Source organism: Cervus canadensis, chromosome 16, assembly GCF_019320065.1.
Source record: "Cervus canadensis isolate Bull #8, Minnesota chromosome 16, ASM1932006v1, whole genome shotgun sequence".
Lineage (NCBI taxonomy): Eukaryota > Metazoa > Chordata > Mammalia > Artiodactyla > Cervidae > Cervus > Cervus canadensis.
In genome coordinates this window covers 16,129,978-16,154,788 of record NC_057401.1, presented here as the reverse complement: position 1 = coordinate 16,154,788, position 24,811 = coordinate 16,129,978, and the positions used below count along the sequence as shown (strand labels likewise).

General features: G+C 38.1%; 1 protein-coding gene across 2 annotated transcripts in view; it reads left to right on the top strand.

The window, feature by feature from the left end:
• The first annotated feature begins 10,131 nt into the window (after positions 1 to 10,131).
• IPO11 (importin 11) overlaps positions 10,132 to 24,811 on the top strand; it is a 192,957-nt gene continuing 178,277 nt past the window's right edge. For both annotated transcript variants that reach the window (XM_043488541.1, XM_043488542.1), the window contains exon 1: positions 10,132 to 10,290. The gene's annotated coding sequence lies outside the window, so the exon portion shown is untranslated. The remainder of the gene's footprint in view (positions 10,291 to 24,811) is intronic.

Here is a 24,811-nt window from a genome sequence, read left to right as displayed (position 1 = left end):
CAGGAGCTTGGGAAGAGGAGCTTGCTCCTCTAGCGGGAGTGAATTCTCCGCTGCTTGTGTTGTGGAAAGTAACTCTGAAAATGTAATTAAGTGTTTCGTTTGACTGGACCTACTGGTGGTTTCGCTTCTTTGTGTGGCACGTCATTAATTTCCTAAACCTTTCCATATTGAGCTCTTGCTGTGTATTAAACACTGCTGGGTGATGGAGATTCGAAGGTAAATAGGAAACTGACCTCAGAGTTTATTCTATTGAGAGGGTTAGACAAAAAGTCTGAAACTAAATGTGGTCATTGTTATGTATCGGTTATTGTGACAGGACGGTGTATCTGACTGTAAGTTACATGAACACAATGTCCATGTCTGTTTTAGCTCAGTGTAATGTTTCTGTGTGTACCTTATTTACCTGAAGAAGCAATCTGTTTTACCAAAGCTGACTTCTCTTCCCTGCACGATTTATTGTGTGCATTCCCTAGCCTTGCTCTTTCTTTGCTGTAATTCTAATTTAAGAAAAAAATGTGTATATACCTTGGTAGCAATTTCAAATATCTCTTTAATTCCATTGATCATTAATTTATTCCACAATTCTGGAACATCTACAGTGCGCCAGGCACTGTGTCAAATGTTAGGAATTTTAAAAATTAACATGAATGACAACTCCTGCTTTTAAAGAACTTTCAAGAGAGGAAGACATGCAAATAATTACAATAATAGCACCATTTGCTGATATATCTTTTCATCATTTCAAACAGTTCTCTAAAATAGGGGCTTATCATTGTGTTCATATTACAGATGAGGAAACTGAAGGAGAAAAATGTTAAATATCTTGCTCAAGATCACACAGTAAATGACAACTGCATCTTGAAACTAGTTCTGTATTCTGAAGACAATGTGCTCTAAAACAGGAATGATCTTAGCACTATGGCTAATACTTGAGATGACTGGGGAGCATTTTCAACATAGAATATTTGAGCTAAATCATTAAAGGCCAACTGAAAGTTTAGCCAGGGAACGTTTGAGAATTCAAAGGGAAAGCACTAAAAAAGACAGGATGTAAGAGGATTTGAGGAAGAAGAAGAAACTTGGTATAACTGAGAAGTAAACAGGTAATATAAAAAGGAACTTATGGTGAAGGGCCTTGAATGTTATGCCAAGGAGCAATGGTAATCACTGAGAAATCAAAATAACCAATTTGCCCTCTCTGCTCCTCCGCAGCTGTGAGAACTGCTGGAGATCATACAATAGAATGTATCGGAAACATAAATGGGCTCCCCATATGTGCTGAATTCTGAGGCCTGCCTAGCCAGCTCTTCCTGAATTTGCTCTAATCTTCCTCTCCCATTCTCCATAGGGATCTTCAAATCTTAATTCTTCTCAGGCCTCCTGCTTTACCACCTCCTTAGCTCCTTCTCAGCAGAAGACCTTGCTTTTTACTTGACAGAAGGAACACAATATCACCTGCAGGACACTCTCATCCTCCTGGGTCACTGTTCTACCCATGGGGTGGGGAGGGAGAGTACAGTGGTGAGCAAAACAAAGCGGAGCTTACATTCTAGTGAAGAGTGTCAGTGATAAGTGTGACGAAAAGAGTGGAGGAGACAGGGATTGACAGGAGGGGCAGGAGACGCTATTTTATGTAGCATGATGGACAGTAAGAATGGAAACCAAATGACACTTTTCTTTAGGAATGAGGTAGCAAGACCCTCCTGAAAGAGGTTCCATAGTAAGTCACATAAAGCTAAATGACTGAGGTGAGTGTGCACATTTAGGTGACCTACAGCCTAAATTGGTGTTTGCTTAGGTATGAACCTTGAGTCACCTGTGTGTGGAACACTGGGACATATGTTAGGAGCTGACCTGTGTTGCCACCAAATTCATGCCCTAACTTCTAGTATCTCAGAATCTGACTGTATTTGGGCATAAGACCTTAAAAGAGGTGACTAAGTTAACTACTGATTGACCAGAGTCGTCTTATGTCTTCTGTAAGACAAACATTTTTGACTGGCGTGTTTCAGTATTCACTTACATAACAAACTGCTGGCCACAGAGGTTAGTTTCTGCAAAAATTCCCCCAGGCAATAATGTGTTCAAATGAAACCTTTAGAGTGTGACCTAATCCAGTCTGAATGGTATCCTTATGAAAGGAAGAAATTTGGATACACACCAGGGGTGTGTGCACACAGAGGAAAAACCGCATGAGGACACAGCCAGAAGGCAGGCGCCTGCAGGTTAAGAGGCCTCAGGAGGAACCAACCCTGCTGACACCTCAGTCTTGGGCTTCCGGCTTCCAGAACTGACAGAAAATACATTTCTGTTATTTAAGCCACCCAGTCTGTGGTATTTTATTATGGCAACCCTAGCATACTAATACCATATGTAATGAAAATTCACATTCCCAACCCCATGCCCAGATATTATGCATCAGAATAGGATCTGGCCTTGGCAAAAGCATCTTTAAAAGACCCTCTAGGAGATTCTGATGCACAGTGATGGAAGGCATTCACTGCTTTCTGCACTAAGATAACATAACTGGTTGAGGAATTTCTATAGAAGTGAAAAAGGATGGGAAGGGCTGCCCTCATCAATACAGGGAAATTGTTCTCCAATTTTTTTCTATTAGTACCAAGGTAGTATTTGAAAGTGAGACAATATTGGGAGCACTGTGAATCCACAAGTACTAGGAAGTGGATGATGCTGAGACATGAGCTGCCTTAAAGAAATCAGCATGAAGTTATCTTTGCAGCTGTGAATGGCTTTGCAATTATAAAAAATAATTTTATGCTTCTCTGCCTCATATTTATATCCTTTGTTAACTAAAAATAATTATCTCTCAGTTTGGGAGTGCACAATTGAATCATTGCCATTCTTATAGTGCTTATGAGGTTAACAAAATGTATCTTAACTTGAAAAAGAATTACAGTAGTGTTTGCTTTGGTAGAAGATGGTTATTAAATTCACAGCATGCTTGAAATGATAAAATTTTTAAGGTGCCAGGAAATATAATAATAAAAATAAAACATTGTGAGCATTTTCTTGTATTTCCTTACAGACTTTTAATGTAGTTAAAAGTCATAAAGACATTAAGACTGTTCGAGTTTCACACTTTTAACAGGTTTATTAACTGAAATACTGTTTCTTTGAAAAAAAGGAATGTAATTCACATGCCCAAGATAAAACACAATTAAATATAACTCTACTTACTATCAAGCTGTTAAATTTTATTAAAACAAAAAAAAATATTGTGACAATATCCAAATCTAAACACTACAATGAAGTGCTGCCTTACAAAGTAGGATTTAACTTATAAGTAGACTTAATTTCTACTGTGCTGTCTAAATTGTAACAAAAATAAGATGAAATTTGGCTGAAAGAAGTGATGTACCTTGAATACTATGAAAAAGAGAAAAGAAAGTGAAGTTGCTCATGTCGTGTCTGACTCTTTGCAACCCCATGGACTGTAACCTACCAGAGTCCTCCGTCCATGGAATTTTCCAGGCAAGAGTACTGGAGTGTGTTGCCATTTCCCTCTCCAGAGGATCTTTCTGTGAATACTATGAGATTCTTAGTATTCTTCTATTACAAATGTTATAATTTTTCCAGATTACTAAAATGCTATTTAAATTAATATAACTAATGAAGAAAGATGACTTTGGTCTCTGTTTAATACTAGCATGATGAGTCTAAGCATTGTTAGTAATATCTAATAAATTGTTAGTGAAAATCTAATATGTAATAATTAAAACCTTCCAAAAGCATCTATGGGATAAATGTTTTCCCATCCTTACTATAAAAAATATATATATATTCTGTTGCAAAATGAAGCATTTTGAACCTTTCCAAATACAACAGAAAAATTATTTCACTGAGAATTCTATTCATGGATTGTACCAGAGCCTATTTTATATTTTTATATTTGTATTTATATATTATGTTTTCATATTGCATTTTATGGGTTTCAAAGTACTTTTCACTCAATTAGATTTTCAGTGAAACCTTGGAAAGTTGTTAGGGCAAGCATACTTATCCTATTTACATACGAAAAAGCTGAGTGTCACAGAGATTAAAGGTACTTGTGCAAGACCTTTCATGTAGTTGGCAGCAAAGGTAAGGGTGGAAGTCTGTACCCTTGCCACACCAGCCTGCCTTTTGTTGCCTCCCTTGTTCTCTGTAATGAATGTTTCCATTACAGTCAATTCGCTGATTAAACATCCGTGGATACCAAGGACCCAGTGTACTAAGCCATCTTCTGTAAGAGACTTAGTCATTTGCAGATTTTGGTATCCAGGAAGGTTCCTGGAACAACTGTAGTGGAATGACAGGCAAGCAAAGAATACTGAGTCAATCTAGATACAAGTTAAGTTAATTTCCCTCTTTAACGGCAGACTAATATAAGATTCAGGCTTCCATGGTGGCTCAGTGGTAAAGAATCTGCCTGCCAATGCAAGAGAAGTAGGTTCAATCCCTAGGTCAGGAAGATCCCCTGATCCAGGAGAAGGAAATGGCAACCAACTCCAGAATTCTTGCCTGGAGAATCTCAGGGACAGAGGAGCCTGGTGGGTTACGGTCCATAGGATTTAGCCACTAAATAACAACAATATGAGATTTAAGTGAATTCTAAAGTATGGAGTTACAAAATTAAATCTTTGCTTACCATGAATTGAATAGTGTACAAAGTAACAATTAATGACAGAGATGAAGTAAGTGAAACTGATTTATTTTCCCCTTCTGTTTCCAGGGCCCCAAAGATAGGACAACTACATTGTAAAAATAACAAAACCAAAAACTTAACTTGCAAAAATCCTGAAAAATACAGAAGGTGAAAAAAGAAGAAGAAGTTACTCTAATTTCACTATTCTGGGATAACTTCTGTGAACATTTTTACATAGACTTTTCTCTTATTGTTTTACCAATACATATTTTTACATAGTTGAGGTCATATAATTTACAGTTTTTTCCATAAAAGATAGTTAACATAAAAAGTACACGTCCCAGGTATTATACAATCTTGATAATCAATATTGAAAGCTGCTGTGGATGATTTCATTTTGTGAATGTGTAAGAGTTCACTAAATCTTTCCTATACTATTATTGTTAAAATAGATCCATACACATTTTACTGCATTTATGAAAAATATTTTCTAAACTTGGAATTATTTCCCTAGTAGAGATATCAAAGAATGGAGTTATTTAATCAAAATATATGAACATTTTAGTCTCTGAAGATATACTAATAGATTATTTTTTAAAACAATTTTCATTCTTACCAGTAGAATATGAAAAAATGTCATTTCACCTTAAAAAATACATAGGTCCATGGTATTCTTATATTCTTTTTTCCAAAGGAGAAATATTTTATTATTTTTCTTTGATTATTAAAGTAATACTCAGACATTGCAAAAAAATTTATATTATACAAAAAGGTTTTAGAAAGTGAAATCTACATCTAACCTACTGTCCTTACCTAATTAAACATGATAAACTATTTTTTTACATTTTGGCTGCACTGCATGATATACAGGGATCTTAGTTCCTCCCTGCCCGCCAACCATGGATTGAACCTGTACCCTCTGCATTGGAAGCACAGAATGTTAAGCATTGGACCACCAGCCCAGTCATTAATGTTAACTGGCATAAATCTATGTCACCATTTTTGATAGGTAGAGAGTATTCCATTGTATGAACATACCATAATTTATATAATCAGTCCTTAGTGAAAGACATACTGTTTCAAGTTTTTTAAAAATTATAAACAAAATTGAATCTGCTGCAAAATTATATCACCAAGGGCAGATTGATTAGTTTCTCTAAGTCTTATTCTCCTAACCTGGTAAGCTTCAAGTGAGTTAATGTATAAGCGGCTAAAATAAACTATATTATAGAGCTGCCCAAGACCTGATTTTATCCCAGTTGCAATATTAAATGGTGTGTAGCAAATTGGAAATCCTATGACTTGGGAGTACATATTAGTTTTCTATTGCTACTATAAAAAATGACCACAAATAGCGCTGTGCTAAGCTGCTTCAGTCCTGTCCGACTCTTTGTGACCCTATGGACCAATGCCCACCAGGCTCCTCTGTCCATGAGATTATCCAGGCAAGAATACTGGAGTGGTGTGCTGTACCCTCCTGCAGGGGATCTTCCCAACCCACTGGTTGAACCTGTGACTCTTAAATCTCCTGCATTTGCAGGCAGGTTCTTTACCACTGGTGCCACAAAAACAGATTTATTGTCTGAGAGTTCTGAAGGTCAGCTGTCTAAAGTCATCTGCAGGACTGCATTTCTTACAGAGGCTGTAGGGGAGAATCCATTTCCTTGACTTTCCCAGCTTCTATATGCTGCCTGCATTCCTTGACTTATGGCCCACATCACTGTGACCTCTGCTCCCGGAGTCACATTTCTCTCTCTCTGATACTCCCATCTCCCTCTTATGAAGACCCCTGTGAATACATTGGGTCCAGTAGATAACATTCCCATCTTAAGATTTTTAATTTAACCATATTAGCAAAGTCCCTTTTCTATGAAAAGTAGTATCTGTTCAGTTCAGTTCAGTTGCTCAGTCGTGTCCGACTCTTTGCGACCCCATGGACTGCAGCACGCCAGGCCTCCCTGTCCACCACCAACTCTGGAGTTTATTCAAACTCATGTCCATTGAGTTGGTGATGCCATCCAACCATCTCATCCTCTGTCATCCCCTTCTCCTCCCGCCTTCAGTCTTTCCCAGCATCAGGTTCTTTTCTAATGAGTCAGCTCCTTGCATCAGGTGGCCAAAGTATTGGAGCTTCAGCTTCAGCATCAGTCCTTCCACTGAAAAGTAATATATTCATAGGTTTCAGGGCCTGGGGTTTGGCTCTTTTATTCTGTCTACACAAGCAGTTATCTAAATTTGAGTCTGTGCTCCTTCACTTAAGAATTTGGAATTACTTAATTCATATGAACCTCCCAAGTTGCTTCAGTGGACTGGGGTAAAATTGGGTCTTAGGCAACTCTATAATATAGTTTTTTTTTCAGCTGCTTATAAATTAACTCATTTGAAGTTTACCAGGTTAGGAAAAGAAGTCTTTGCAATCCCAAGGACTGTAACCCACCAGGCAACTCTGTCCATCGGATTTTCAGACAAGAGTATTGGAGTGGTTTGCCATGCCCTCCTCTAGGGGATCTTCCCGATGCAGGGATCAAACCCACATCTCTTATGTCTCCTTCATTGACAGGTGGGTTCTTTATCACTGGCACCACCTGGGAAGTCCTGCGCCATCTTCTAATCTGTAAAATAAAGCAAAGAATATTTTCCATCTAGGTTGGTGATGAGTATAATTAAATCATATGTGATGTCTTCAGTTTAATGCCAAACACTTAAAAGAGCACTTAGAACAATAACTGGCACAGAAAAAAATCTAGAACTTAGTAATCACAATACAATTACTGAGACCAATGAGTTGCATTATTATTATCTTTATCTGTATCTTGGAACCTACTTGAGACTGACAGGTGAGGAAAGCTCTGATGCATCTTTAATTTAGCATTTGTTTAATCAACTTTCTGTTTTTTAGTTTTCAACTGTTTTGGGGGAAAAGCACTGAATATATATTTATATTTTAAATATACTCTGAACAGTCCAGTAATTAATTTAAATTAATATTTGTCTTTTTCCTCCAAAGACTGTGAGAATATGAGAATATAGCAGCAAAGTGCAATTATATGAAATTATTTATCCAGCTGTACACATTTTTTTCCTACTAGATTTTACATTCATAGTAGCTGAAGCTAGGACCTCCAAGTGCATATTAATTTGGTACCCTGAAATTGTAGGGAAAATGTATGTATGTGCATTTTTCTGTTACAGCTTTCCTTCAATATCTAAAGAACCCATTATTCCAAAGAGGAAAGAGCCTCCTAAACTGATTTTTTCATCTTAATTAAAATTAGGTTATTTTTTTCTCTACTTTGTTGCATATTCCTTATAGCCTTGTTATGCAATGTGTGATCTATGGATGAGCAGCATTAACTGGAAACTCATTAGAAATGAAGACTCTCAGGCCCCATCTCAGACCAACTGAATCAGGATCTGTTTGTTTTTTTTTTCCTAACAAGATCCCCATATGATTCTATGCAAAATTAACAGTTGCAAACTATTACCTTTCAGTAAAATCAGAAGATACAATCATGCAAAATAAATTAAAGCACAAAATGTGCCAACAATACCATCCAACTAATGGAAAACCTTGTTAACATTTTGGCATATACTAATTTCCAAAAAACCATGCCAAGCATCTTGTTTGTGACCCACTCTTTATTGCATTGTGAACATGTTAACATAATTAAAATTTTTAAAAATTTAATTTTGCAGTGGAGTCTAGTTAATTCACAGTGCCCTGTTAGTTTCTGGTGTAGAGCAGAGTGATTTAGTTTTATATGTACATGTTGCTGTTGTTGAGCTGCTAAGTTGTGTTCGACTCTTTCAACTCCGTGGACTGTAGCCCACCAGGTTCTTCTGTCCATGGGATTTCCCATGTGAGAAATGGAGTATTTCCTGCCACATCAGTGAACAAGGATGTCACAGTCATCAGCGATTCCAGCCCTCCGGGGCACTACAGAAGGAGAAGACCTGCACCATCTGGCAGCCATTAGGATGCAGCCAGGCCCTACAGTGAGCACGGAGGTACTCAGGATATGAAAAAACACGGAATACTGCCCTCAGGATAGCTAAGATGCATATGAAAGCAATGGTTTCAGTGAGCCCAGCCTCTTGCATCTTCCCAAACATAGAAAAACGCTAAATTCTTTAACGTGGGATATCTGGTTTTCTTTAATTCACAAAAATACTTTTGATGTTCAGACTACCTGCACTTTGTGGCAAACTTCTACCACTCCCCCACCCCACCTCCTGGAAGCAGCTCTCTCAGGGCTACTTGAGATGCTCCCTCCCAGCCTTAAGTCCTAAACATTTCTGCCAAATAAAACATGACTCTCAACTTTCAGACTGTGACTATTTTTTTAAGTCAACACAGGCAAGAATACTGGAGTGGGTAGCCATTTTCTTCTCCAGGGCATCTTCTCATCCCAGGGATTGAACCTGCATCGCCTGCACTAGCAGGCAGGTACTTTACCCCTGAGCCACAGGAAAGCCTGTACTTCTACATATACCCATTCTTTTTCAGATTATTTTTCAACATAATTTTTAATGCTTGCATTGTATTGCCAATTTGTATTATACATGCATCTGTCATAATTTAATCATCCCTTTCTTGGTGGTCATTTAGGTAATTTTTTTATATTTTTACTTTGAGAAACAGCTCTTGGGCGATGAACATCCTTGTAATGCAAGGCTTATGATTGTCTGATCCAAATCGTAACACTGTGACTTATTAGCTGTGTGAACTTTCACAGGTTACTTGACTTCTCCTTGCTTCAGCTTCTTCATTTGTAAAGTGGGCACAGTAAAAAGCATCTCATACGGTTGTTTTAAGGATTTAAATACATGATTCACCTGAAGATCTTAGAACTGTATCTAGCACATTCTAAATGATTGTTATCATCTTTAAAAAATATTATTATTAATCCTTATGAACACAGGACTATTTCCTTACAATTTTTTTCTAAATGTAAGAATACTTAGGTCACTAAGCTAGTTAATAGCAGAGGCAAAGATAACTGGATTTATCTCATTTTAATCTCCTCCCTCCCTCCTCATCATTCTGGACTAGAGTGCCCACGAAGCAAGTGTATGACCTTAAAAAATAAATATACATGGGAGGGTTGACCGCTGAGAGTAGGATTATTTTAAACAATTCTTTTCTCTTTAGATCTGTAAAACAGTGCAGTTTGGCAGCTGATATCCATAATAAGAATGGGGAAATTATTTTGATTTAAGTCTCAATCAACCCAGGAAACAACTGATTTTCCTGGGAGCAGGGCAAAGGGAATCTATGGTTTCCATGGTTACAGATCGCGCTGCGTCTGGGGTCCCCGCTCCCTATACTGCGCAAGCGCACAGAGCTGCCTTAGATGCCCGGCGCCTTTGGTTTCGAAGAGAAAGCTCCTCCCTCTCCTTTCGCCGTTCTCCTATCATCTTCTCTCTTTGCCTAGTCCACGCGCTCCGGTGTCCGTGACGCAGTATTCACGCGCCCGTGTCGTTTACAGCCGCGACGCTGAACATGGCGCGTTCCTAGAAGCCGCTTTCGGCATCAGTAGGCGGCGGCGTGTGGACTGGAAGCGTGGGGCGCAGAAGCAGCCGACGCGGCTTCGTGTTGGGGCGTGGAAGCGGGAGAGACCGGCTATTCCGGACCGAACCAAACAGTAAGGCCCCGGCTTGAGAGCCTCAGAGCGCGCGCCTGTGGAAGGGAGGAGTGGGCTGGGCAGCCGAGACCTGAGAGGCGAGGGAAGAACGTGTGGCTGTTGGGAGGCCAGGCATAGCAGTAGCGAGAAAAGGGCGGCCTGCAGGCTTGGCTCTCTGTTACTTTAAGGACCCCTGGGAGCTCGAGGTTGCCCCAGTAAGCCTGGCAGCGGGAAGCATGATCGCGGAGGAATCAGGGTCCGGGGAAGCCGGGACTGGGTGTCAAAATGAGGACGTAGGGTGCTCATTGTGGCTGCGATTGCGGGTTAGGGTGGTGCATTTGCCCTTGGGGGATAGGTGGTGCTAATTTGCAGAGACCGTGGTCATCTTTAGTATAAAATCCTTGTACGTTTTTGCATATTGCATCCACGACATTGCTGCTAATAGCAATGCTGTGAAAGCTTTAATTGATTATTAGATCCTTGCTTGCCTTTAGAGAAAACGTGAAGGAAGTTATATATTTTCACAGAGGACCTACTTGCTAAGGTATGGCCGCCAATGCTTGAGCCCAGCTTCTTCTGCAGCTTTATAATTTGAGGGTTTTTGTGATTCAGCAATACTATATTGAGGCCCATTGCATCTGTCATTTTTCTTTATCCTTTTGTGAACGTGGTGGTGAAAGAGGGCAGTATTCTCTTTCAGATTAACTTGACAACATAGTTAGGATTGCTGTATTGCCTCCTGGAGCCAAGATTCCAATTGACATCTCCCCTCCCCACCCCATTTGAACGACCTCACTTGTAGTGCGGTAGTGCCCTTGCAGTTTGTCTATTCTTAAGAAGGGAATAAGGAAGAGCAGTTTACAACCGTAATGCTTTTTATCTTTTTCACGGATTGGGAGTTCATTCCTTCATTTTCACATTATTTCAGACTTCTCTATTCAGTACCGAGGCTTCAGGTTAAAGGTGGTGTGACTATGACATCCTTTTCATGACATTTCCTTACATCTTTTGTCACTAGAGAAGATTTCTGTGAAATTAGACTGAATATCTTTCCCTACTGGTGTAATAGGTTTGTGGAATTTCCCCCCTGTAACTCCTAAGACAGGGAATAGAAGGAACAGTTTAATTATAGCAGTGATTTGTGGCAATATATTACAGCCTTAGGGCAGCTGGACTGTCTCTGCCCCAGTTACACTTCCTAAAGCAGAAGGAAATACTCAACACAAATGAATTTAGTTGTGATAATAATGATTGGAGGTTCTAAATAAATAGGTGAAGATTATTCAGGATCAAACCTGAAAGCAAAAGAATCCTTGTAGACACTTGGCAGTTAAAGTGTACTGAAAATCTTTCTAGAGATAAGTACGTGTGTTCTTCCAGAAATGTTCATAGTTTGATTAGATAGATTTTAACCGTTGTGTTGTATATATGTATCTGTGTGTGTGTTTGTATTTAATCTTGGGCTTTTCCTAGTTTAGTGTTATTGATGACAGTTCCTTTCTTTTCCCTGTCTGCACCAAATGGGGACTGTCAGTTAATTTCAGAGTGTTTTAGGAAACAGCAAGACACATTTTGGTCAGATGTGAATCTGGAGTGTTTTTGCTTGGTTTTTAAAATTTCAGGCTGATTACAGATAAATCGACAGTTAAAAGCTTTGTAGAACTTGAGCTGGAACAGTGTTCTACCCTTGCTGCTCAAAATGTGGTGTATGGCATGACCTGAAAGTTTGTTAGAAGTTCACAATCTCCAGCTTAACCCAGACCTACTGAATCAGAATCTGCATTTTAACAAGCTTTCCAGATGACATGAATGTACATTATAGCCTGAGGCACACTATGTTGGTTGATAAAAGTTGAAGACCAAGGTCATGCACAAACCTGCATAAAAATTATAGCACTTTTTATTTTTAATCTGAGGTGATCTTATGCTGGATATCAAGTCTGGTTTGTTAGGTTGAAGCAGCTCAAGGCCCAGCAGTGCTAAGTGACTTGCATAAGTCACATATTATCTAAATTTTTAACTCAGGTTCTGAATCACTATAAATGCATTTCTTTTGCTAGTTACTTGGAGTTCACATTATCAAAACTGAACTAAAGCATTCATGAATGACAGCTAGGTATTCATTCAATAACAAACATTTATTGACTAATGAAAAGGCAGCCTACTAATCCTGGATGTCTTTAGTAATTACTCTTGTCTCCCATGGTGGTTATTAGCCCACTACCTCCTTCCTTCCTTACTCTTTCCTGGATAATCTTGTCCTCTGCTTCACAGAGGAAATGCTGGGAATGTCATTGCTTTTGCCTTCTTTTACCCAGTACTCATCCACCTTTATCTGTGCATCTCTAATTGTGCTCTGGATTTCTTTTTTTTCCTCAGGGACAATGTTTATTTGATGTATTAGTTTGCTAGGGCTGACATAACAAAAAGCAGACTGGGTGGCTTAAACAACAGAAATTTATTTTCTCACAGTTCTGGACGCTGGAAGCCCAAGACCAAGGTTAGTGCAGAATTGATTTCTTCTGAGGCCTCTCTCTTTGCATTACATATGACCACACTCTTTTTGCCTCTTTACATGGCTGAACCTTTGAGCACTAGAACCTCTAGTGTCTCTTTTTCTCTTTAAAACACCAGTCACACTGAATGAGAGGCCATGCTGATAGACTCATTTTAACTTAATCACACGTTCAAAAATCTTATCTTCAATATCAGGGATACTGAAGGTTAGGGCTCCAACATATGAATTTTGGGGAATACAGTCCATAACACTTGCTTATCCATTTTACTCTCAACTGGTTCTAATTTACTAGGATTTAAACATACTGCAGTCATTTTAAATATACTCTTTTTACTCTAGATTCCTCTTCAGTTTTATCTGTAATAATTTTTCTTAAATTTCTTGAAAGAGCTGTCTATACTCATTTTCTCCACCTTCCTGTTACTTATATATTTGTTTATTTATTTGTTTGTTTATTTTTCAATGTGTTGAAGGCTGCTGTCTGTTGCAGTCACTGAATTTGATGGGGTGATGGTCACTATTGATCTCTTTAGTCTGAAATTTAATGGAATCTTGTAAATCTTTGACATTTTGACTGATTGTCCCCCTTGAAATTCTCTTATGTTTCTGTGCCACTGTAGTTTCCTTATGTCCCTTCTATATCTTGCTAAGTCTTTCCTTGGTATATTTTCTCTCTTCTCTGGCCACTTTAAATATTCATTTCACTCTGGGGTACTGTCTTCTGCCTCTCTGCCTACTCTGTTTGAAGGATTTCGTCTATTATGACTTCAACTTCTGTCTTTATTTTGGTGACTCCCAAATCTCTGTTTAGCATACATCACTCTTAACCACTGACACACTGTGGCTGTTGTAAGACACTTTAAACTTATGTCAGAAAAACTGTGTATCTCACCCTTTCTGAAGTTGCTTCCCTTCCTCTTCTGATTCTTCTGTACAGCTCATCACTCAGTTGGAGACACCCAGAATCTTAACTCTTCCCTGTTACTACATTGATGGGCTGACCTTCCCTCACTTTCCTATATAATAATTAACCAAATCTTGTTTTACCTCTTTCATCTACTTTTTCTCTGTGGCTACCACCTTGGTTCAGATTATCAGTATTATCTGGACTTCTATCTAAACCTTCTAAAAAATTTCCTTGCTTCTGACAGTGCACCACCCCTCTGTACCCTTTCTTTTTCTGTAGGGTGATTGTACTGTTATTCTGCAGTCCTTTTATACAGGCATTCAGATAAAAATCCAAACTACCAGGCTTAGGAAATAGAGACATTAATGCTTTGGGTCTTGCTTGCTTTTTGCTTTCACCTTCTGTTATTTCCGGCCTCACATTCTTTTGTCATGCTGAATTGTTTACAGGTCTTCAGACGTGTTTGGATGTTTTTTTTAAAGTTGAGATGTTTGTATGTTGTGTGTCCTCTGCCTCAAACATACCCATCTCTTGTCTGACAAATACCCATATGTGCTCATCTGGATAACTTCTACTCAGCACAAATGTGGCCTTGCTCTCTGGGAAGCCTTCCCTAGCGTTCCTAGGGTGAGTTAGGTCTTCTGAGTGTTCTTCCATAACAGCTTAGTATAGCTTTTATAATGTCTTTTGTAATTGTCTTTTTTCCTCTCTAGACTTGAATGCAGTGACTCTCTTATTTGTTTCTCAGAGTAGTTCCTGCTTTATTGCAGAATACTGTGAATGGAATGTGAATAACCAGAAAATTGAAAAAAATGTGAATGTTACATATTCTGGAGGTTAGACTGAGTGAGTTTGAAACATCAAAGACTTAGGTTAGTTTTTGTGACTTTACACAGCTGTACACAGATATTGGGATTTAGTCATTGGATTCATTTATTTAACAAATATTTATTCATCATTCTCTTGTGTACCAGATCCTACTTCTAGATTCTGGTGACATACGTTTGAACAAGTCGAAGTCCCTGGTCTCTAGATCTTAGATTATAATTGAGATTCTGGACAATAAAAACATTTATATTAGAATATAGACAGTTAAAAATATTAAAATGGAAGATTAGAAAATAGAAGGAAGGATATTCAGAGTAGAGAGTTTCTTGATTGAAGGGAAAGCTATTTTATATTTTAGATTAGGCAGTCAGGGAAGACTTATTTGATTAGTTGACAGTTTGAGCAGAAACTGGATTGAAGCTAAACAGCAAGACATGCTAATAGCTAGAGGCAAGAATTTTACAGCCAGAGGGAACACATTCTACAGGGGGAAGAGAAGAAATATTTTATGTATCCATTCCATTAAAGACGGGTGGTATATTGTCTCTAGCTCTTACTGTAGACAGTGCCAAGACAGATAGCCTTATCCTTTTCTCTTCCTTGTATGCCTATGCAGGAGTTTCTTTAGTTACAGTATCAAGTGTGGAACTGCTGGGCATAGGATATTACCTGATCGTAGGATACATAAACACACACACACCCCCACACCCCGCACACAAACGCATTTCACTCCTGATGGCAAGATTGCTGTCTGAAGTATCTGTACTAATGTATACTCTGAGCAGCAGTGCTTAAAGATTTCTGTTTACATACGTTCTTGCAAGCACTGAATACTTTCAGGCTTTGTAATTTTTGCCAGTCTGATGATTATAAAGTAATATCTCAATTAAAAAAAATTCCTCATAGCCAGTGAGGCTATCTGTCTGTCCTGATCTTTGTTGACCATTTGACTTTTCCCATCTATGAATTGTCTCTATGTATCCCTCATCCTGTTTTTTATTTCTTGTTTTGTTGATTTACAGACATTCCATATATATTCTGTATAATAATCCTTTATCTTTTTAGTCATTTACAATTTCTCCTAATATTAAGCTTTTTAACTTATGTTTTCATTGATGTTAATTTTGGTTTTCAGTTTTGCTGTAATATTTATCAGAAAGATAAGCTATAGTCTTTATTGTATTTTGGCTCTCAAGTCTAAAGATTTTTAAAAACCAGTTAATTTCACTTGGAATTTGACAACAGTCCAATTAAAAGAAAAAATTGGGTGATCAATAGAGAGTATGGGGTTGTGATGGAGGCTTGAATTCTAAATCCCCAGAAATGTCACTAATTTGCCTGTGACCATACTGGATTCACAATTTATCTCTTTTACCTTTTGAATGCAGTTTCTTGGCCAGTAAAACAGAATGCTTAAATTAGATATATTTACTGTTGAGAGAAGTGGTATGGATGGCTCCAAGGTGATACAAAATTATTTTAATGATGCAAAATATTATCTTAGTGATGAAATGTAGAACAGTTGTTAATTCTGAAGATGCTACTGGGCATACAGCCTATACATTAATGAGTGAATTTTTATAAATACAGGCTAAACTGTCACAACAAGATTATGAGATTCTTCTAAGACGAATCATAGATATCCTGGATGGGTAATTGGAAACTACTAGTCAAAGATACATACATTTGTAGAGGACTGATGATCCCTTCACAGTTAGCAAAAAGTTTTGACTAGAATTTGGTCAGTTATGGTCTATAAAATTTGGGCTGTGCTATTACTCCCAAAGAACAGTATCTTGTCCAGAGTCACACTTAAGAGTTTTTCCTTCTCATTTCTTTGGCATCAGACAAGGAACTTTAAAACCAGTAAGCATACTGCTGTTCTTTAGTAGTTTTTATACAAATGTGTATTTTTTTCTTTCACCTAGAGAGATGTCAAAGAAGGTGGTGGTGACCTAGTTGGGGCCTCACTGCTTAGCATTACGTTGGTGGGTGTCACTGTTCAGGAAAAGTTCCTTAGCTTTTCTGACAAGGATGTGTTCAGTCATGGGGACTCCCATGTATACCAAACAGGCAAAAGACTCACTGAAGTTTTTCAATGCCATTTTACTAAAAACTCCCAGGACAACACAAATCCGTGGGTTTATTGGGTAGGCCTTCTCTCACAGCTGCGTCCTGGCACTGTATACTGCTTTTTTATGTACTATATAGGTTACACGTTTATTTCTGTGTCTCTACCCACTTGAATATACTCTTCATGAGAACAGGGTTTTTTTTTTTTTTTGGCTTTTTTAGTGCATTGGTGTATCCTAAGTGCCTAGAATAATGTCTGGCATTTGTAGGTATTCAATAAACATTTGAATGAATGAATGTGGAAAAGTCTAATGATAAGCCAGTAAGTATGAGAAAGCTGATAAAGAGCACAGGATTAGAACAAAGGATGTTAGATATTCCCAGTGAAAAGCATTGTTAACTTTTATTGGCTCAATGTGCCCCATTTCAGTAGCTGAAGCTGCTGAGTGAACTGTTTGTTCATTTATTCCTTCATTTGTTTTTTTAGCCCTTCAGCAGACTGTTTACCTTTGTAGTATCTTTTATAGATATTTCTCTCTCTACTGTGATGTAATTCCTGTACTTCCAGAAATGTTTCTTTCACCTCTTTTTTGCCTTTTCTGAAAGCCTGCCTTCCACTCTTAGAAATTGCAATCACATTATTGCTTTAAGTTCCTCAAACATTTACTGAACATTTACTACATCCTTGACACATTATATTAGGTGCAGGCAGGTATAGATGAATAAGACACAGTTCTTGCCTTTATGCAGCTCCTAATTTTGTAGGTGGGACTCAAATTAACAAGGAAATAGATGTAGTAATAGAAGTATGTTCTGTAGGTAAGAATGGTGTGGCGGAAGGAGCACTTTACATCTAATGCAGTTAAAGTTCCCAGAGTGGGTGTTGTCGGGAGTGAGCAGTGGCTTTCATATTCTCTGTACCGTGGTCCATTAGCTGCCATTTAAAAAAACATACATAAAAGTAGGGGGAATTGTATGAGGAACCCTTATCTACTCACCACCCAGGTTTAACAGTTGTCAGCTCATGGTCAATCTTATTTCATCTTACCTCCACCTGCTTCCCCTCTAACTGTTGCTTGTACTATCTAGAAGCTTGGTCAGATTCGAATTTAACTTAGTTTTTGGGCAAACTGCTTTAAGATTTTGGTTTCTCACAGTAATAAAATATCCCTTTCTTTATGCTTTTTAGTTTGATAACTTTCCTTTTTTGTTATGTTGGAACTCTTCCCCTAGTTTTCACAGAAATTCATTTCTTCCTTTTCTTTGACACATTTTTCACTAGTTTGCTTTTGATCCTAGGCAGTTTAGCAGTTTTGTAATATTTCCTATCCATGATTCCTCCAGAATATGTTTTCTGCCTTCTGTTCTTCTTTTCATAGACTTGAATTGTAGATCATGATTTGACTTTCAGGAATTTTAACTGTCTTTGAAAAAATAGCACCTTCCCCTTATCTCTCTGTAGGGGATGTTCCAGTAATTTATGGTAAATACTGTATTGCTTATACATTTCACCAAAAAGGCTACTCTTCATTCAGGTTTTTATTTGCCTAGTACCTATTCTTCCAGGAGGAAAATTGTAGCTTTCAAGTTACTATGTCACTCTCAAAGGCCTGTGTCTCGCCATTCTTCCTCTTTCTGAACACTTGTCCTGTCAGATGTGGACTACTGCAGTGTTTTTCTCTTTGGGTGTTTTCATCCTGCTCCTCTTATCACTCTGCCTTTTCCTGTTCCACAATTTCTCAGTCTCCTTTATGCTAAAACATTGCTTATGAGTATTACATTTTCTTAAGTTCTATCATTTTATTTTCTATGAAGCTCAAAAACATATTTTCATCTCACATTTTCTTTTGCTAGAGATGAGAGTATTTTTCATGATGCAGGGTTCAAATAAAGAAGTAGAGACAGTGGTGTAAGGAAGTTTTCCTGCCACCTTGCAGATGGTTGTCCTGGCCAGGTGGTCACTAAAGAGAATCACAGTGTCCTCTTCCCAGGTCAGTGAGGGAGAAGGATGCTTGGAACATACTCTTGGGATGTGCTACTTACCTGTCACCATCAGGTGGCACTGCAGGTTAATCAGTTTATTTTTACATCCTAGTCGGCCATTCGGAGAAGGCAGCGGCACCCCACTCCAGTACTCCTGCCTGGAGAATCCCATGGACGGAGGAGCCTGGTGGGCTGCAGTCCATGGGGTCGTGAAGAGTCAGACACGACTGAGCGACTTCACTTTCACTTTTCACTTTTATGCATTGGAGAAGGAAATGGCAACCCACTCCATTGTTCTTGCCTGGAGAATCCCAGGGACGGGGTCGCACAGAGTCGGACACGGACACGACTGAAGTGACTTAGCAGTAGCAGCAGTAGGCCATTGTCTGGTAAAGGAGTATGTAGATGTGGAAGCTTTCATGGAACATGAAAAGACTTCAAAGTAAAATTAAAGATAAACACACTATTGCTAACAAACACAAATTTATTTTCCTTTTATGTGATGAAAGTACAATATATATGTATGTGAAGCATTATGTAAAAGGAAAGTAATAAATCAAAAATTTTTTTTGTTAGTTTCATTTTTCTCAGACTGTTAAATATTTTAAACTCTTGACATCACTTCATAAGAATTTTTAGAGATGAATATTTGTAGTTAAAACTGGATTATAAGGCTCAAAGTCCCCTGCATGAGGAGGATTGTCTTTTGGTAAACATTGCTATCACAGATCTAGGTAAATATGGCAGAACTATTGCTTATCAACTCTTGCTACTGAAAACCAAGTTCGTAAGCTTTCTCCTGAATGTTTTGATGAGAGTGCACTTATTGACCACATTATCTACTTAAATGTGCATGTTTAATATGTCGCCATGATCTCTTGGTATGTGCTTGTCAAGAGAAATACATCATGATTTGAAGCTCTTGAGTTGGAATGTTTTAGGATTACAGAAGAGAAATCAAGCAAGTATTCCCATGCAAATTTAGAATAGATATAAAGTGAAAATTCTTGGCCTTAAAAAAAAAATCATTTTTCATCATAAAAGTAAAATGTGTAAACTGTTAAAATCCCTCTACCTTCTGGGACTACTTTAGAACAGTACTGTTTATGATTCTGTTTCTCGCTTGTCTTTATTCTTAGACATTTTTTATTTGTATAGCTTTGCTGCATATATTTTATGTAGTATTTTTTATTTGATATTATAGATATTCCTCTAATTACACAACAGACTAAAAAAGATCATTTTTAAAATTCTGATTGGTTTAGGATTTAAACTTGGATTTCTACCACTAAGTAGTTTGTAGGTCCTTTGACACTCTTGAATAGATAGAATATTTCAGCATAGAGAAGAGAAAGCAAGGGAATATCTTCTCTCTTTCTTGTTGTTATATATGTTTTATTGTGTATTTTTTATCCCAAAGTAGATCAGTCTTTAACTATCTGCATGACATCTCATATAGAGAATTTTTCAACAGCTCTGATGGTTCTTTAACGTAAAGGTATTTGGAGATATATGGAAGCATTTTGAGTGAAAACTGTCTTTAGGAAGTGTTACTTACATATACTGTGCAAGGATGCGAAACAACCTATAATGCACGTATGGAGAAGAGTTTTCCTGTTGAGAAACTGAAATGAATTCAAATGGTACAGTGTGGATTTGAATGGGACTAGCACCTCTGGAACCTTCCAGATTATTTCAGAAGTTTTATGTCCTTTAATCTTGCTTTAATTTCTTAAACTATTACTCTTTCTTGCTCTTATTAACATTACTTATTAATACTTCAGCCACATGTTTTTCATTTCTTCAGTTACTTTTTTTGGTCTCTTGCTAACTTTGGCATTTACGTAGTTAGAGCACTTAAAATAACAGCTTAATTAAGATACAATGCACTGACCACACAGTTCACTCACTGCAAGTATACAATTCAGTGACTTTTAGTATATTCACAGAGTTGTGCGGTCATCACTACAAACAATTTTAGAACATTTCATCACCTCAGATTGAAGTCACTCCACATGTTTCTCAATCCCTTTTTATTTGTGGCTTGGTAGATCGTGTCTTTGTAGCACTGAATAATATTCCATTGTCTTGATGCACCACAGTTTATTTATCCATTCACCTACTGAAGAATATCTTGATTACTTCCAAGTTTTGACAGTTAGGAAGAAAGCTGCTATAAACCTGTATGTGTAGGGTTTTGTATAGATGAAAAGTTTTCAGCTGCTTTGGGTAAATACCATGTAATGCAATGGCTGGATTGTATAGTAAGAATATGTTTAAGAAACCACCAAACAGTCATCTAAAGTGGTTATACAATTTTGTACTTCCACCAGCAATGTCTGAGAGTTCTATTGTTCCACATTCTTGCTACCTACCATTTGGCCATTTTAATAGGTGTGTAGTGTATCTCATTGACATTTTAATTTATATTTCCCTGATAACATATGACGTGGAGCATCTTCTCATATGATTATTTTCACATCTATATATCTTCTTTGGTAAGGTGTTTGTTAAGGTCTTCGGCCCATTTTTTAAATCACACTGTTTGATTTTTTTGTTGTTGAGTCTTCAGTTCTGTTCAGTTGCTCAGTCATGTCCGACTGTTGGTGACCCCATGGACTGCAGCATGCATTTTGCCTTTTCTTCTGTTTTTTTTGGCCATGCTGCACAGCAAACAGGATCTTAGTTCCCTGACCAGGGATTGAACCTGAGTCCCCTGTAGTGGAAGCACGGAACCTTATCCACTGGACCGCCAGCTAGGCCTCTTCCGTTCAGTCACTCTGTCACGTCCGACTCTTTGTGACCCCAAGGAATGGCAGGTGGTCCTGAGAGTTCTTTTTATATTTTCATTATCAGGTATGTCTTTTGTACATATTTTATCCCTGTCTGTGGTTTGTCTTCTCATTCTTGATACTATCTTTAGCAGAACAGAAGTTTCTAATTTTAGTGAAGTCCAGCTTATCAATTATTTCTTTCATGGAGTGTGTCTTTGGTGTTGTGTCTAAAAACAAATCACCACACCTGAAGTCATCTAGGTTTTCTTCTAGGTTATTTTCTTGGAGTTTTGTATTTAAATCTAGGTCTGTAATCCATTTTGAGTTAATTTTTGTGAAAGATGTAAAGCCTATGTTTAGATTCATTTTGTTTTGCATATGGAGATTCAGTTGTTCCTGTGCCATTTATTGAAGAGATTGTTTTTCTGCCATTGTATTGCCTTTGCTCCTTTGTCAAAGATCAAATTTCTGGGTGTCTATTTCTGGACTTTCCAGTCTGTTTCATTGATCTGTTTGTCTAACTCTTTCACCAGAATCACTCTCTTGATTCCTGTAGCTTTATAGTAAGTCTTGAAGTGGATAGTGTTAGTCCTCCCGGTTTATTCTTCAGTATTGTATTGGCTATTCCAGGTCTTTTGTTTCTCCGTGTAAAGATTAGAATCAGATTGTTTGTATCTGTAAGATAATTTTTTTGAGTTTTGGTTCCAACCAAAATCCATAGATCAGGTTGAGAAGAAGTAACATGTTGACAGTGTTGAGTCTTCCTATCCATGAACATGGAATATCTATTTATTTAATTGTTCTTTGATTTTGTTCATTGGTATTTTGTTGTTTTCCTCGTAGAGACCATGTATGTATTTTGTTCGATTTATATCTGAGTATTTAGTTTTGGGGGGTGCTAATGTAAATGATACTGTGTTTTTAATTTTCACTTCCACTTGTTCATTCTTGGTATACAGGAAAGCATTTGACTTTTGTATATTCACACAACATTGCTATAAATTGCTATAAATTGCCTATTAGTTCCAAGAGGTTTTGATTGATTCTTTCAGATTTCTACATAGATGACCATGTCATCTTCAGGCAGACCAGATTTGGTCTTCCTTTCTGATCTATATACCTTTTCTTTTCTTACCTTTATTGTATTATCAAGGATTTCCAGTTCCATGTTGAAAAGGAGTGGTAAGAGGGAATATCCTTCCTTTGTGCCTGATGTTAGTGGGAAAGCTATGTTTCTCGCCGTTAAGTATGGTGTTGTCTGTGGGTTTTCTGTAGATAGTGTTCATCAGGTTGAGAAACCTCCCCTCATCTTTTGCCTTTTAATTAGATTATCTTTATTGAATTGTAAAAATTCTTTATATATTTTGCATATAAATCACATATCAGATACTGTTGTTGTTCAGTTGCTGAGTTGTGTCCAACTCTTTGAGACCCCATGGACTGTAGCGCACCAGGCTGCCCTGTCCTTCACCATCTCCTGGAGTCTGCACAAATTCATGTCCATTGAGTTGGTGATGCCATCCAACCATCTCATCCTCTGTCGACCCCTTCTCCTCCTGCCTTCAGTCTTTCCCAGCATCAGGGTCTTTTGCAGTGAGTCAGGTCTTTGCATCAAGTAACCAAAGACTGGAACTTGGACCATAAAGAAAGCTGAGCGCTGAAGAGTTGATGCTTTTGAACTGTGGTGTTGGAGAAGACTCTTGAGAGTCCCTTGGACAGCAAGGAGATCAAACCAGTCCATCTTAAAGGAAATCAGTCCTGGGTGTTCATTGGAAGGACTGATGCTAAAGTTGAAGCTCCAATACTTTGGTCACCTGATATGAAGAACTGGCTCCTTGGAAAAGATCCTGATGCTGGGAAGGATAGAAAACAGGAGGAGAAGGGGACAACAGAGGATGAGATGGTTGGATGGCATCACCGACTCGATGAACATGAGTTTGAGCAAGCTCTGTGAGCTGGTGACGGACAGGAAGCCTGGTGTGCTGAGTCCATGGGGTCTCAGAGTCGGACACGACTGAGCATCTGAACTGAACTCGTTTGCCATGAAGTGATGGAACTGGATGCCATGAACTTAGTTTTTTGAATGTTGAGTTTTAAGCCAGCTTTTTCACTCTCCTCTTTCATCTTCATCAAGAGGCTGTAAGTTCCTCTTTGCTTTCTGCCATTAGGGTGGTATCATCTGCATATCTGAGGTTGTTGATACTTCTGGCAATCTTAATTCCAGCTTCTGATTCATTCAGCCTGGCATTTGCATGATGCACTCTGCATGTAAGTTAAATAAGCAGGGTGACAATATACAGCCTTGATGTACTCCTTTCCCAGTTTTGAGCCAGTGCATTGTTCTTTGTCTGGTTCTAATTGTTGCTTCTTGACCTGCATACAGGTTTCTCAGAAGGCAGGTAAGGTGGTCTGGTATCCCTGTCTTTTTAAGAATTTTCTACAGTTTATTGTGATCCACACAGTCAAATGCTTTAGTCTAGTCAATTTGCAAATATTTTCTCCCATTCTGTGAATTGTCTTTACTTTCTTGATGGTATTGCTTGGTAAAGTTTTAAGTTTTGATGAATATAATTGTTCTTAGTTTAATGCATGTGCTTTGGTATCGTATTTGAGAATGCTTTACCTGGTGCAAAGTCATGAAGATTTATTGCTAGACCTTCTAAGAGTTTTATGGAGTTAACTCTTTATGCTTAGCTCTGAGATTCATTTGGAGTTAATTTTTGCTTATGGTATAAGGAAGAGGCCCAGCTATTCTTAGGATGTAGATATTCAGTGGTTCCCTCAGTATTTGTTGAAAAGACTCTATCGAATTGTCTTGGTACCCTTGTTAAAAATCACTTGCCTTTAGATGTAAGGGTCTATCTGGACTTTAAAATCTGTTTCATTAATGTGTGTATCTGGCCTCTTGCAAGTACCAACACTGTCTTGATTACTGTAGCTCCACTGTAAGCTTTGAAATCTGGAAGTGTGAGTGTTATTTCCATATTTCTGTTACTGATTCCAATCTGATAACTTATTTGTATGATTTCAATTCTTTTAAACGTGTCGAGACTTGTTTTTTGGTCTAGCATTATGGCCTCTCCCGGAGAATGTTTGATGTACGCTTGAGATGAATGGTTGCTTGCGTTCTACTGTTGTTGAGTGGAATGTTTGTTAGGTCTGGTTTGTGTATCATGTTGTTCAAGACATGTTTCCTTGTTGATCTTCTTTCTAGATGTCTGTTCATTTTTAAAAGTGGAGTACTGATATCTCCAGCTGTTACTGTTTCTGTTTGAGCATCCTGGGGTGGGCATGACTGAGGTCCACTGTGCTCGGCCTGATAGTCCTGGGGGAGAGCTTCTGCCCCGTGAGTGCTGCCAGGCTGGAAGAAGAGTACCCAGACCTTTTGGCTGTGCTTGTCTGGAACAGAGCTGCAGTACCTAGCTGGGGCAGATGAGAAATGCTGGCTGCCTGCCCCTG